The following is a 14,198-nucleotide window of genomic DNA, read 5'->3' as shown; positions in this document are numbered from 1 at the left end:
TGTGTGTGTGTGTGTGTGTGTGTGTGTGTGTGTGATTATTTCCTGTGATTTGATGTGTGAACCGACATTCAAAAGTTCACCCTAAAAATATTTATTGAGAGCCTACTACTGTGTGTCAGGCGCTTTCCTGGGCTCTTGGGATATATAAGGGACTAAAAATCTCCCAAATTTCTTCTTCATGGGGCTTATGTTCTAGTAGATAGACAAAAACATAATGTAATAACTTAGCATATTGGAAGGTAGTAAGTACTATGGAAAGAAAGGGAAAATACAGCATGGCAATTGGTCATTGGGAGTAAAAGGGGGATGTGGGGAGCATAGATTGTATTTAATAGAGTCATTCATGAGGCCTCACAGAAGAGAGACATTGGGAAAAGCCTTGAAAGAAGTGGGGAGTGAAGAACCAGGCAGATTTCTGGGGAGAAGCATTCCAGGATGCTAGAACAGCGCAGCACCTTGACCCCAATGCTAGCTTGTTTATCGAGCATGCGTAACAAGGCTACTACTCCAAAGAAGGTGGGTGACAGACTGTCTCACCGAAAACTGCACGAGGGGAATATTTGGAATTATTCCTACTGCCGGTATTTTCAGTTTCATTCTGTATTCTCAAAGGGCTGCATTATCTCATTGAAGAAGACCATACACACTTTCACTATGCACTATGGTTGCTGAATGTAATCCATCTCCCAACTCCTTGTGATATAATGCATTTGGATTCTTCTTTGCAAGACAGAATTGCTGCCATGCACTTAAATGTACTTTTATTTTATGTTTAGTACATGCAGGGCTATGGATCGCTTGGTTTGCAGGATGTTTTATCCTATGTGGGTAGTAGATGATTTTAATGCCAGCCTGCCAGGAAGCTTACAAAGTAGCAAATAGTTTCTATTGTGCCTACAGATGAGGGGCATACCTCCAAGTCATCTTTCAACATATACTGTTTCACAAATGGGGGAAGTAGGCCTAAATTGCATTAAGAAAGTTTTGTTAGCTACTTGAGAGGGAAAATAAGATGATTTAGCATTAGGACAGACTTCAAGTAGGGGTTGACGAACTGTCTCAAGAGCTTATCAAATAGGCTCAACACTCATTTTTTTCAAAATGGTTTTGACCAGATGTTTGTTTCCTCTTAGGTGGGAAATGAAACACATAACTCATTGCGGTTCCTTAAGCTCAAAGTTCCAAACTTTTCCCTCTGACCTACAGATATTGCATATTTCAAGTCATGTAGCCAGATGACTGCCAAACTCACTGACAAATGGTTGAATACAGTGAGCACAAGGAACACAGGTTAAACATTTTTAAGGAGAATCTGTGAAATGCATATGCTGATGACAATTATACTCTACATAACAAAGATAGTGCTTATAAGTACTAAAGACCTAACAAAGAAAGCTAACTTTATTATGGTTATATCCCTGAGAAGTCTTTCCAGTTTTTGGATAATTACATTTTGAAAAGTAACTTTTGTTCATATTACTGCAAAATAACAGTTGTCAGATTTGTTTTCCATTTTTAAGTGAGCACATACTTCGTGCCAAGCAAGGCACTAAGTGTTGGGGATACGGAGGCACTTGGTGCAGAGTCGAGAGTGGAGGGTGGTGTGGTTGTAAGATATGGACCTCAGCGAGGGAGAGCAACAGAGGGATCCTCTTCTGGAAGTGAAAATGGGCAAGCAGGAACAATTCAACCCCTGGGTGTAACTCAGTATTCTATTACCACATGCTCAGACTCTTGCTGCTCATGTGGTACAATGAGAAATAGCATGCTTTACATGTATTCAGTCTTCCTAGCAATCCTCAGAAGTTGCTACTGTTGTTTCATTTACCAAATAGCTAAACTTGTCCAAGATTGTTCATTTTGGGAAGGGACGGTGGAAGAACACAAAACAGGAAATTTGGCTCTAGAACCTGGAGTCTTAGCCACTACCCTCTGCAGCTTTTAATAAGTAATTGCTCACATTTTTGAAGCAGGGGGGAAACTTTTTAGGACAAAACAGTTTGTACTGGATTATAGTACTGCCTTGTATAGTGGTTACATGTCTTTCCAGACGGTAACTATAGGTGGGCAATACTGTGTCTTTCTCAGAGCCAGCTGTGGTTCTCACCGAGTCCTGTGTATATGGTAGGGTTCAGGACGTGGTAGTGTAGTGCAGATGGGAGAGCATGCAGGGAAGGACAAAGAGGACAAAGAGGACGGCTTGGTGGCAGTTTGCTAAGGATGCTGATCCAGGGAATGTTTTAGTCAGGAGCCCTTGCCAGGAGGCAGCTTCCCAGAAACTCGGTGGGGGTAGTTCAGAGCAACTACCTACACACTTCTCAGAAGTGAATAAATTCTCCCAGGGTATCATTTAATTGAAAAGTGAAGTCTATGTTACTTCAAAGTATTCATTTGCTTCAGAGCAACGAGAAGTGGAAAATTAACCAAAATGGACAGAAAGAATGACTGTGCCCAGCCCTTTTCCTTTATAAAAGAGAATATGGATGTCTTTCAGGAATCCTTTCTGTAACCCAGCACGTGCAATGCAGGGAGGCCTCATTAAAATCTCTGATTTGACCCCAGGGGAGGCAACGCCTAGAGAGTTTGGTTTATTCAGCTTTGCATCAAAACACATTAACAGCACACAGGCCTGGGTCATGTATGGAACACTGAAAACAGTTTAGTGCTCCCATGTGCGTGCTCCTTTGTTAAAGCCCAGTTGAAGCAGAGGGAGGGATGAATGGCTCTAATTTAGTTGGCGGCTCCCAAGCCCCGCCACCCTGCACTAAGGAGGCCAGAGCTCTGTGTGATTCTATTTGCTTATTCTTTCCATCAGCCTTTTACACGAATTTGTTTCTACCAAGAGCTGAGCTCATGTCAGTGAAGAAAACAGTAGTGAGACCAGGGATTTTATTTTCTCTTTATATTCAGACACAATCATAAGAATACTTAGAAATCTCCCAAGTAATGGGTTTTTCTTGGATGAAGGTATATTTCACAGCTCAGGGGCAGTCTACATTTGATTCCGACTTTACCTCATTAGACTGCTAGCTTGTCCCAGGTCTAGAAGACACTTTAGTGATGACCTGTGTCCTGTCTCCCTCTTTTCCAGCTGCAGTTATTCCTTCTAGTCAGACTTTTCAGATTTGGAATTGTTGGCACTACAATGTTAGCTTGTTTCTAGAGCAGTTACTTTCCAGGGTACAGTTGGCTACAAGCTTTTTGTGCCATCCTGTGTACACACTTGTGCAGACACCCCTTTACTTACTGGATGTACAATGGATAATGTGACTTGATTTGTTGAGTTTTCTGTCTCTCCTAATAATAGCATCTCGTAGAAGTTCCTGCTTTCAGATATTATTTGTGGTCAATGTATTTTTAAAAGGCATTTCCCTCTAATAGGGAAAGTGTTTAGTGGTAAGGATTAAGTGACGGACTGGTCTATTTACTGCAGGAGCTAATAGTGACTAGCGCCAATAAATAATAGAGGTATAAGTAAAAGTAACTCCTAGAGTTTCTCTCATTATTCTTGCTCACTGCCCAATGCCCATAGAAGCCAGTATTATTACATTGGGTTTTGAGAAAAGAATTTATTGTGAGGCTGACCAGCAAGGAGAGAGGCAAGGCTCAGATCTGTCTCCCCAGTGGAGGGCTTAGGGTGGAATTCTGGGGTGAGGGAAGGATGGGCGGGTGTGGGAAGGTGCTGGCAGGGCTGGTTTCAGTTAGAAGGCTTTGGAATTTGACCATTTATGGGGAGGTGTGGTACGGGGCTTTGGCCCCAGATCTTCCTGGACAACGGACCCTTCATTTCTCAAAGGATTCTGGTGATGGTCGAGGCTGGTCAAGTCTCACGTCTTTGATTCTATTGCGGGGAGGCTGTGATTCTTGTGTTGCTTGTGGTCAAAAATTTCTTCTCTGAACATGCTAAGACTTCCTGACCTGTGGTTTTGTCCTGGTGTCTTTGAAAAACAGCTCAGTATCTGGTTAGAAACAGGATAAGACCTGTCTGAGCTGGTTCTGCAGTTCACTTTTATCCAATAGAACAATTTCATTACTTGGCTACTTCTTAGGTTTATCTTACCTAAGCTGTTTGAAAATTGTTTAATTTCTTTAGATTCAGATGTTTTTAAAGTCAATATCCCAGAAAGACTATCCACCAGATATAAGTAGTGCAGCACATATAACACAATTTTCTTAGTGAGCATTTGTATTTTTTCACAAACATGTCATGAATGGATTCTTTGAGTTTTCCCGTAATTTAAGGGTAATCCTTCAAAAGGCTTCAAAGAAACCTGGAGACACCATCTGGTAGTATGTGGGAATCCATCAGTTTAAGAATTTTGGGAGCAGATTCATGTCATATGTGTATTATTAATCCTAACCTGAGGATATGATTATTGATTTTAGAAACAAAGAAGGTGGGGGAGAGGGGGTGGGAGACATAGAGAGAGAGAAAGAGAAAGAGAGAGAGAAAGAGACATTGATGAGTTGCCTCCCATATGCACCCTGGCAGGGGATCAGACCCACAACCTAGGTACGTGCCATGACAGGGAATCGGACAGGAAGCTCTCTGGTGCACTGGATGGTGCTCCAACCAACTGAGCAACCCGGCCAGGGCAGAATCCTGTCATATGGAACCTCTGGAGCAGATTCTTGCTGTGTTCTAACCTACAGATGTATTGAAAGATTCCATGGTTATGAGACATGGTTTCCTCAGAGATGGCTGGCAATCTGTTCTCTCTTTATGATACACATTTCTACTCCGTTCTTCCCTTCATCATTGTGGTAATTAAGATAACTAGTTTGTTCTTTCTACCAATTTTTATTTTAGCTACTTGGGAAATAACAACAACAACAACAACAAGAAAATATTTTTGCAGCTCTGGAATTCTCTCATTTTGTGTCCCAATAAATAATGCCTTTGGGAGACTGTCAAGTTAGAGATGAAAAAACATCTTTTCAATATCGTTGATGGTAGAGACTTACTATCTTTTCCCCCTTCTTTTAAGGAGGAGCTTTGCTCTTTCAATATTTTACTTAGATTTTTCCTTGACTATGTTCTTGGAAAACTTTTGGACAGCTGAGATAGTAAAGAACAAATCTGGTTCTTTAAGAATTTAGGGTGTGTATATTATGTATGTATATATGTATAGGTGTTATACATGAGTGAGCAGAAAATCTAGAATCATATAGTTTTAGTCTTTAGTTCTAGAAGAGAAAAAGCCTTTTTACCCTATGTAAATTCGTTTCTCAAAGACAATTCTATAGAATCCTATGTGCCAACTGTTCATTGTGGGAGTTTTTTTTTTTTTATTCAGTGTTATTTCTGATTTCTTTTTTTCTTCAAACACTTGGAGCAGTCCCTTCAGTGGCAGTGAGCCTTAACTGTCAGATGTCTCTAACATCTATATAAGGGAGATGAAATGAAGCAAGCAAACAAAAATCCATTGACATCACAGAACCGGGTGAAGCGAATCTTGATGTGAAGAACTCACAGTTCTTATTTTTATTCTTTGGTCATGGCCTGTTTTTGATGTTGCCTCCAGGAGAGATTGTGACCCAGCTGGCAGAGGCAACCTTTATTTCTAGGTCTGCTTTTAAAATTATCTGATTTAGAGCTGAGATGACTAGTTATTCATTTGAGAATATAATATCTAAACTGCTTACTCCTTTTCCCTCCTCTCCTCTTTTCACCTATGCTGTATTTAGCTTTCAGTAGTTCCATTATTCTTTGCAACAAGATTTTATATATTCTTTTGACCATAAACCATTTTAAAATGCTTTTCTCATAGCATTCTATAATTAATACGATTTTCAGTTTACGTTTGGGGAATAACAAGATGAGGCATGTAGTAAGTTTTAGTAACTTCACTCTAAATCATATATCAAGTCAATAGTGGGGCCAGGAAACAGTCTCATCTTTCCCCTAATGCTTTCTCCTAAGCATTAAAGATGAATATCAGTTTCCCAAGGCTGATTCATCTGAGGGATCGTGTCTGCTGATTTTGTTGCATCAAAATGTTGGGGTTCTTTGCATTCAGATTTAATTACAGCTCAATATGACTACATATTGTATTGTTCTCAGGCTACTAAAGATCTTAAAGGCTTTGACTTTCAGGATTATGTGAGTAAGCATTTTCTTGTTCAGGCCTTAAATTGAAGGCCTAGTAATGGGAGGTTAATGGCCAGGATGATGGAGGGACTGATTTATCAGAAGATAGCTGCAGCATAAATAGGTAATGAGGCTGCCTGACTTCCTGAATGGAGATGAGGAAATCGGAGCTGGTGCCAGTGTCAGCAAGTCTTTCTGCCTCCAGCTTTGGGAGCAGGGGCCACCGGGAAGAGGGGCCCTCAGCGGCCGGGGAGGGACAAGGGCTTTCACCGCCTTCAGACCTGGCAACTCAGCAGGGCGAATTTAGGGAGTGCCTTGCAAGAGCTCATCTTTTCTAAGGAAAGCCAGTTTTGGGGGTACATATGACTTCACCTAGAGGTTCCTGGGTACTGAGATTTATATGACATAATCTCTGTACTGGTGTAGTACTTCCTTAAACAAGGGTATGTTCACATAAGTTGAACATGTTTACATTATGTTGATATCAATTGCAAGATTTTCTTTTATATTAAATAAAGTCAACATCAAGAGCTGGCTTTTGAATTAGAGAGTAAAGCCAACTAGAAGAGAATTCCATGGGTGGTTACATGTGAGACTCATGTCGGTAGCTCTTCAAAAAATATTGTAGGAAGTTGAAGCTATTGCCTCCTTTTCTTACTTAGAAAAAGAGTGTGTTGAGAGTGCTGTGTGTGAAGCAGTACGGTAAAGTGCTTGTAGAGATGGTTCTGGAAACCTGTAGGCCCTCATTTCGTTTATCTGGGAAGCCACCATGTGGAATTCCTTTTTCTTCCTTTTTGGCTTTCTCTTACCATTCCCCTCCTTAAAAAATTTTTTTAAACTTTCCATTTTACGGAACTCAGTAACAAAACTCAGGCAGTAAATTGTCGAAGAACATAGATTTGCAGGAAATATGTAGGAATTTAGTAAGTAGATATCAGTTTTCAGAGTTAAACTTATTTTGTCATAAATTATGAAGATAAGGGAAGGGAGCTCTTGTTGACCGAACATCTCTTATATCAAAGCCCTTTACATCCATTTCCTGTTATTTTCAGGATAACGAGTACATTTCTTACATTGTTTTATAATAGTGGTTCTCAACCCTTTGCCACCACCAGAATCACATGGGTAGCTCTTTAAAAAATACCGATGGTCAGTGTTTACCCCAGACTAAATAAATCAAAAGCTTTGAGTTTGGGGCCCAAGCATTGTTTTTTCTTAACAAGCTTCCTGAGTATCTGACGTGCAGCAAGCATTGGGAACTACTGATTTAGAACCTGTTTGGCATCTGCAGTTCCAGCCTGTCTTCCAACAGTGGATGCCTGGCGTTTCCTGCCTCGGGAATACAGCCTGTCCCACAGTTCCCTGAATGTGCCGGACGTTTCCCACTTTTGTGCCTTTGTTGGTCCTTCTGCCTGGATGTTTCTTCCTGTTTTGTCGTGTGAGCAGCACCCTTGCAGCTGTCTGTCACCCTGTAGTCAGAAAGCTGCTGTTGTATTTTATACATGTATCTGTTACTGGACTTTTAAATACCCTGTGATTTGTTTAGTAGCTCCCCTTTTTGACTGTGGGTTTCCTGGATGCAGGGACCATGATGGTTAATTCTTCTGTATATCCCCAGGCCCTGCTATATATATTTCCTCTGAGGTACGGTCTGCACTCCACAAAGGTTGAATGGACTTCGACTTGTACTTTAGTTATCACAGTAAATCTGCAAACTGTGTATTGTTATTTTTGCTCTTTTAGAGTTGAAGATTTTCAGTTAGAGATATTTTTGCCCTAATTTGTTCTATTAATAATCGGAAGATCCAGAATTCAGACCCAGCTCTGTCTGACTTTAAAGGCTGTGCTTTTTTTGTTTTATTTCATTTTGTTGAAAAATGTCCTGCTGCCAGGCAGTTTAGATCCTATGATACTAAATGCAGAAAGTTGGATTTTATGACTAGGTCGGTTAAAGATAATGTGTAAACTAATGCAATGTATGATACAGTTTATGAAAACTATAGGCATGATTGAGTTGAGCAGATGGAAAGCGGAGAGGTATTTAACAAAGTGTTAGATACAGATCTGAGGGTAGGACTCACCAATTTTCTTACATATGTCATGCTAATTATATATTAGGTAGAACTACTGGATAGAACCCTCTGTTAACAAATGCCATTGTAATACAATTCTGCTTCATAAAGTTAGTTCTATATCTTAACCAACTAGCCTGGGGGTAACTATCTTGCTGATGTGGCCACACAAATTCTAGAATGAGCAATGTTAATGTTAATAGATCTGTGGTATCAGTCTCTGTGAGCTCTTTTATCAAAAGTTCACATGAGGCAGTGGAGTAATTATAGTGAGGTTATGGTGATTTTTTAATTGGTCTTTTTCTGATGTAGAAGAAGAGGTTAATAATATATATGAGTGATTATTGATATATTGTTTTTTTTTTATTGAACTCAAGGTATTAGACACCAGGAATTACACTTGTATTTAAAAAAAAAAACTTAGTTTAAGCGATCACATGGCACAGAAGTATTTAGGATACAAAATAGCTAAATGTTCTGTTACTTGCTTTAAAAACTTCTTTTTAATACTATTCATTATTTTTGTAGTTATCATGTTGCACACAATACAATTTGACTGACAATACTCCCACCCACTGGTATTCGTTGATTCATTATTCAAGTTGGGCTTAATTAAATACCAAATTACCTTGTCTTTCTCCTTGTGTCAAACTTCTGATTCTACCATGAAAGTTTTAGTGTCAACTTTGCTTTAACAAATGGTTATGAATAAGGCAGTCTTGAAAAGTTAATTTGTATTTGTTCTTTTGGGCCCGTTCATTGGCTCTAGGAGACATGGGGAGAAAAAGGCTGCCAAGAAACAAAATACATAAGGAGCAGGGGGTTATATTAATATTAACTTCACATTTAAATTTCAGCTATTGCCCATGAATAATAAATAGGCCTAAATCTGGAGATTGCCTCAGGTTCTTCTGGTCCTAAAATTCTATGATTCATTTTTGAAATTTGAAATTAAAATTGTCCTTATGTAAATACATTGATTTATTAGTTTGCTTGCCATCTGGTTATTTTATATTTTTGCATTTTTCTCCCCCAATCTTTTGTTTCACGGCTTTTATAAATATCAACCTCACTGCTTTTCTCAGTCCTTAAAACACAGAAATACACACATGCTTTACTATACTTATACAATTTTTTTCCTTTAAAGACAAATTTCTGCATATATCTTAAACCATAATTCTTAATTTCTAAGATTGTAATGAAATTCACCTTAGAACGTGTGTCAGATGTGATAACATTATTGATTTTTCTGATGAAGACAGAGTTGTAAACATTGTTTTTCATTGTTTGATTTTCTTTTCATGACTCTAAAACGGAACCCAGTAAAACCTGCAGGCACCTCTAGCTGCAGAATGGAAAGCAAGGTTGAAGCATGATGGAAAAAGCTGGCCAGGAGGTGATACCCTGCTCTGTTTCCAAGCAGTATGACCTCGGAAGGGCATTTGCCCACAATAGCCTGGCCTGGCCTGGCCTGAGTTTCCTTATTTGTAAAATAAGGATGTTGTGTTATTTGAGTTCTAGGGATTCCTCAGTATTATAATATAAAACTCAAGTGTTCGATTAATAGTTTTAAAAATCACAAATCATATCTGTGTAATGCATTTCTGTAAAATTATGTTTTTCAAATATCTCTGAGAGCCATTTAGCTTTTAATCTTCAAGTTCAAGTGAATAAATATTAGAATTTTTTTCTTTAGCAATATATGTTAGGCACCCTCCCCGATCCTGCACTCCAGTTAAAATCTTAATATTATACTAGTTCTGTCTTCTCAAACATTCATTTTCTTTTCCTTTAAACTAAAAAGGTGAGGTCTAAGGTCAACCTCCCAAGAGTCATCCTGGCTCACTTCAACAGTATTGAGTTGTAAGCTGGATCGTTAATACTGCATGAATTCTACTTAATTTATTATTTCTGTCAGAAAACCTAAAGTAGTAAACGCCTTTCTTTTGTTTGGCATCCTTGTTAAATTAGGCGTATGGGGAAGGTGCATTAGGTTCCTGAGTGGTAGAACACACATAATAGGAGGAAACCGTTTATGAGCTGACATTTATTTTAGTGGTCACCACCATAAGTTTGGTTTGGCTGGGAAGTCTTATGTTTGGTCCTTGTGCCTCTATGGCGTCTGCGAATGCCTTGGTTAGAACCAAGCCACGGAGGAAAGTGAACACTGGTCAAATCAAGGCTTTATGGAGCTGCTTTTTCAAATATTCAAGAGATGGTGCATTAGTTTTTCATTGTTGTTGAAAGACATTACCGCAAACAATGTCATAAAATGACAAAAAATAATTTTCTTAAAGTTCTGGAGATCAAAAGCCCAAAATGGGTCTTCAAGACTAAAATGAAAGCCTTGGCAGGGCTGTGCTCCTTCTGGAGGCTCTAGGGAAGACCTGTTTTTCGCTTTTTCCAGTTTCTAGAGGCTTGCAGCATTCCTTAGCCTGCGATTCTTTCTTCCGCTCATTCTGATGTCTGTTTCCATCATCACATCTTCTCTGACTGGACCCTCATGAGACTCTGGCTTTATAAGGGCCTTTCTGGTTGGATGGAGCCCACCTGGATAATCCTGGATGATCCAGTTTAATCTCCTCATCTCAGTGCCCTTAAATTAATCACATCTGCTAAATTCCTTTTGCCAAGTAAGACGATTGTTCCTAGGTCTTGGGAATTAGGGTGTGGGTATCTCTGGGCCATTATTCTGTCTGCCACAGATCTCGTCTGATCATTCAGGTGATCAGTGACAATGTCACCTCCTCAGAGAAGCTTCCGGTGCACCTAGGATCCCACCTACCCTGGCCACCTGTTGACTTTCTCTTATTAAATCTGAGAATAGTGTATTTATTTTCTTAAATTTATTTTTTATTTAGTTGTTTATTTTCTGTCATTTTATTGTCACTTTGTGTCCCTGTGCACTAGACGGTGAACCTCACCAAAGCAGAAACATGGTCTGTCTTCTCCACCACCTTGTTTGCCGAATCTAAGTGGTCCCCAGAACTCGGCAGACTTTCAGAAGGCGTTTGTCAAATGAATCAGTCTGTATGCCATCTAAGGAAGCCTTGCTTACATTAAAACTATGTTAATATACTCCTCTTACTATCAATAATGCAAACTTTTTTTTTTTTTACCAAACAGCAGTTACACATGCTGTCAATAGATTTTTTTTTTTTAGTTTTAGTAGTGGATTTCTCCTTGGGACATGGGTGAGATCAATAAAATGAAATACCAGATATAAAATGAAGCTCCTGGAAAAAGAAAACATAAGAGTTAGACAGAATTAATGCAAACAGTAAATATCTTGCTAAAAAAGAAGGGTAGCGTCACAACACCGTGATGAATAAGACATGGCCTCTGCCCTGTTCAGCATCATAAATGCATAGACGGAGTGGAGGAGACGGAGGTTCGTTCTCTGTTGTGACATCAATTCTGGTAAGCAGAGCTTACCTCAGTCTGTTCCCAAAACAGGATAGTTAGCATTTTAGGAAGCTCAGAGAGCTCTCAGACAAAAGGAAAAACATTCACATTGGCATTAGGAACAACCCTGATGGGAGGACTGCCTTTTATAAGTAGGTTGTTTATAGCTGTTCAATTGTTGTTCATTTATGTATCCAGGTGATTGGTAAAACAGACACTCAAATGAACTGGTCAGTTAGGAAATACTATTGAGTACCTGATGCAAGTCAGTACTTGAGGCCCTGATTTTAAACTGCTCACTATCGAGGAGGAGTAGAAAAGGAGGCTGGGCAAGGTTGGGGTGACTTTGTGGAAGAGGGGTGTTTGGGCTGAACTGTGTCTCCTCCAAAATTTACATGCTGAAGACCTAACCCCCAATGTGACTGAATTTGGAGATATGGCCTTTAAAGAGGTAATTAAGGGTAAATGATGCCATAAGTGTGGGCCCTAATCCAATATGCCTGATGTCCCTGTAAGAAAAGAGGGAGAGAGTTAGAGATAGAGATGGCAGAGATAGAGATGGAGTTAGAGACAGAGAGGTAGATAGAGAGAGATGTGCCTGTGGTCCACCTGCAGAGACAAAGGGTCACGTGAGGACAGTGGGAAGGTAGCTGTCTGCAAGCCAAGGAGGGAGGCATTAGGACAAACCAAATCTGCCAACACTTTGATCTTGGACCTCCAGCCTCCAGAACTCTGAGAAAGTAAATTTCTGTTGTGTAAGCCACCTTGTCTGTGGTTATGGTAGCCCTTGGCAGACAAACACAAGGAGGAATTTGACCTGAGTCTTGAAGGATGGATAGGGCCATTTCTGGGAAATAGTGAAGATCACTGCCTAAGGGCCTGATTCAGAAAAGTGCTCAGCAGAAGTGATGAGTGAAAGCCACAGAAAGAGTTGGCATGTACATAGCTTGTTGAATTAAAGACAGAAAAGCAACTGACTGTGAATGTGGTGTGGGTGGGTCCTTGGGGGACTTGGGTGCCATTATGTCTGGGGTCAGGGAGGTGATTGTGCAAGATCTTGATATGCAAGGAGTGGAGGTTCGTATTCGACACAGTAGAAAAATCTGTGGCTTATGTTTGGGATTTTGGTAAGAAGTCAGTTTTGGAGTGATCAGGGAAGATATGATCTGCGGCATATATGGAAGTGAAAAGTAAGATGTGGCTCCAAGAACAATCGTAAAAATAAAAAAGAAGTGAGAGTTTTGTGATAGCTGGTTATTATTGGGAAGAATGAAGAGTTTGGTTAATGAAGTTAATGAGGCTGAGAGGTACCAGGTGGTTCTTCATCCTTGGGGTTTCATGAAGATTGGAATATGTTTGCAGTTGAGCTACTGCATTGTCCTACCCCCATAGCTTTTAAATATTTTTAAACAGAAATGTTATCCTTTCTTTCCAAAAAGCTTTATTGTTATTTAAGTGTTCTCCTTTCACCTTATATCATAAGCCCAATGTGTGTGAAAATTCCAGGGATGTTCAGGTGCCCTTTATGCCCCAGACTCCTGGGATATTCCTTCCCAAGATGCTCTGGTTCTCCTTCCTAAGATGCTCTGGTTCTCTGAGAAGCAACACCATCTGCTTCACATGCTACATAAATTCGGTTGCTCAGATGGTTTTTATCTCTAAAATAGTGTTTGTTTTTTCTTGCTGTAGGAATTGTACATGTTTATTTCAGAAATGTTGGATACTATAGAAACATATAAACAAAAATTCAGCCCTGGCTGGTGTGGCTCAGTGGATTGAGCACTGGCCTGCCAAACAAAGGGTCACTGGTTTGATTCCTAGTCAGGGCACATGCCTGGCTTGCAGGCCAGGTCCCCAGTAGGAGGTGCTCAAGAGGCAGCCACACATTGATGTTTCTCTCCCTTTTTTCTCCCTCTCTCCCTTTCTCTAAAAATAAATAAATAAAATCTGAAAAAAAGAAAATAAATAGTTAAAAAAATAATTCATAGTCCTGCTACTTAGATACAGGTATTCTTAGTATTTGGGGAGTCAAGCAGAATGAACAGTTTTGCTTCCTCCTGTTTTTCTGTCAATGAATGTGATTATTCAGTATGTTAATATTATGTAATTGGTAACACTATATATTTTTTAGTTTAGAGTCCCTTGTGATTTTTTCTCTGGGAGTTGCAAGAATAACATAGAAAATAGTGATTTTTTTCTGAGAAAATTTTGATAGGTGATATTTGCAGTAGATGGGCAGAGGTTCAGTGTTGCTCTTGGAAAGATATGGAAGGCTCTGTGAAATTATGTTTGGTAAATTAGAACTGAAATATTTTTGAAGTATGTATTTATGACAGAATGAAAAGATTTTTTAGACCATATTCACTGCACTATTTTGCTCTTGAATATATTTTGCTCTGTTTCTTTTTCAATTTTAAAGGAGCCAGTTATTTAATGTAGAATAAAATAAATGAAGTTCAGTCTTCTGAAAAATGAAATGGTTAGCTACTTGAAATAAACCAGAAAGGTAGGGCACTTGCCCTCCATGGTTAGGTGGTATCTCAGATTGGTGAATGCTTTCTAAACTTAAAAAAAATATTTTTTTAAATTTTACTTATTTTTACACAGAAGGGAAGGGAGGGAGAGAAACA

The 14,198-nt window shown here is 39.4% G+C and overlaps 1 protein-coding gene across 11 annotated transcripts in view; it reads left to right on the top strand.

The window, feature by feature from the left end:
* Positions 1-14,198, top strand: part of ADAM22 (ADAM metallopeptidase domain 22) — a 225,747-nt gene that overhangs the window by 19,846 nt on the left and 191,703 nt on the right. The gene's annotated exons all lie outside the window — the stretch shown is intronic.

The sequence above is a fragment of the Phyllostomus discolor genome, chromosome 10 (assembly GCF_004126475.2).
Source record: "Phyllostomus discolor isolate MPI-MPIP mPhyDis1 chromosome 10, mPhyDis1.pri.v3, whole genome shotgun sequence".
Lineage (NCBI taxonomy): Eukaryota > Metazoa > Chordata > Mammalia > Chiroptera > Phyllostomidae > Phyllostomus > Phyllostomus discolor.
The sequence above is the reverse complement of the archived record's forward strand: the minus strand, read 5'-3'. Positions and strand labels throughout refer to the sequence as shown.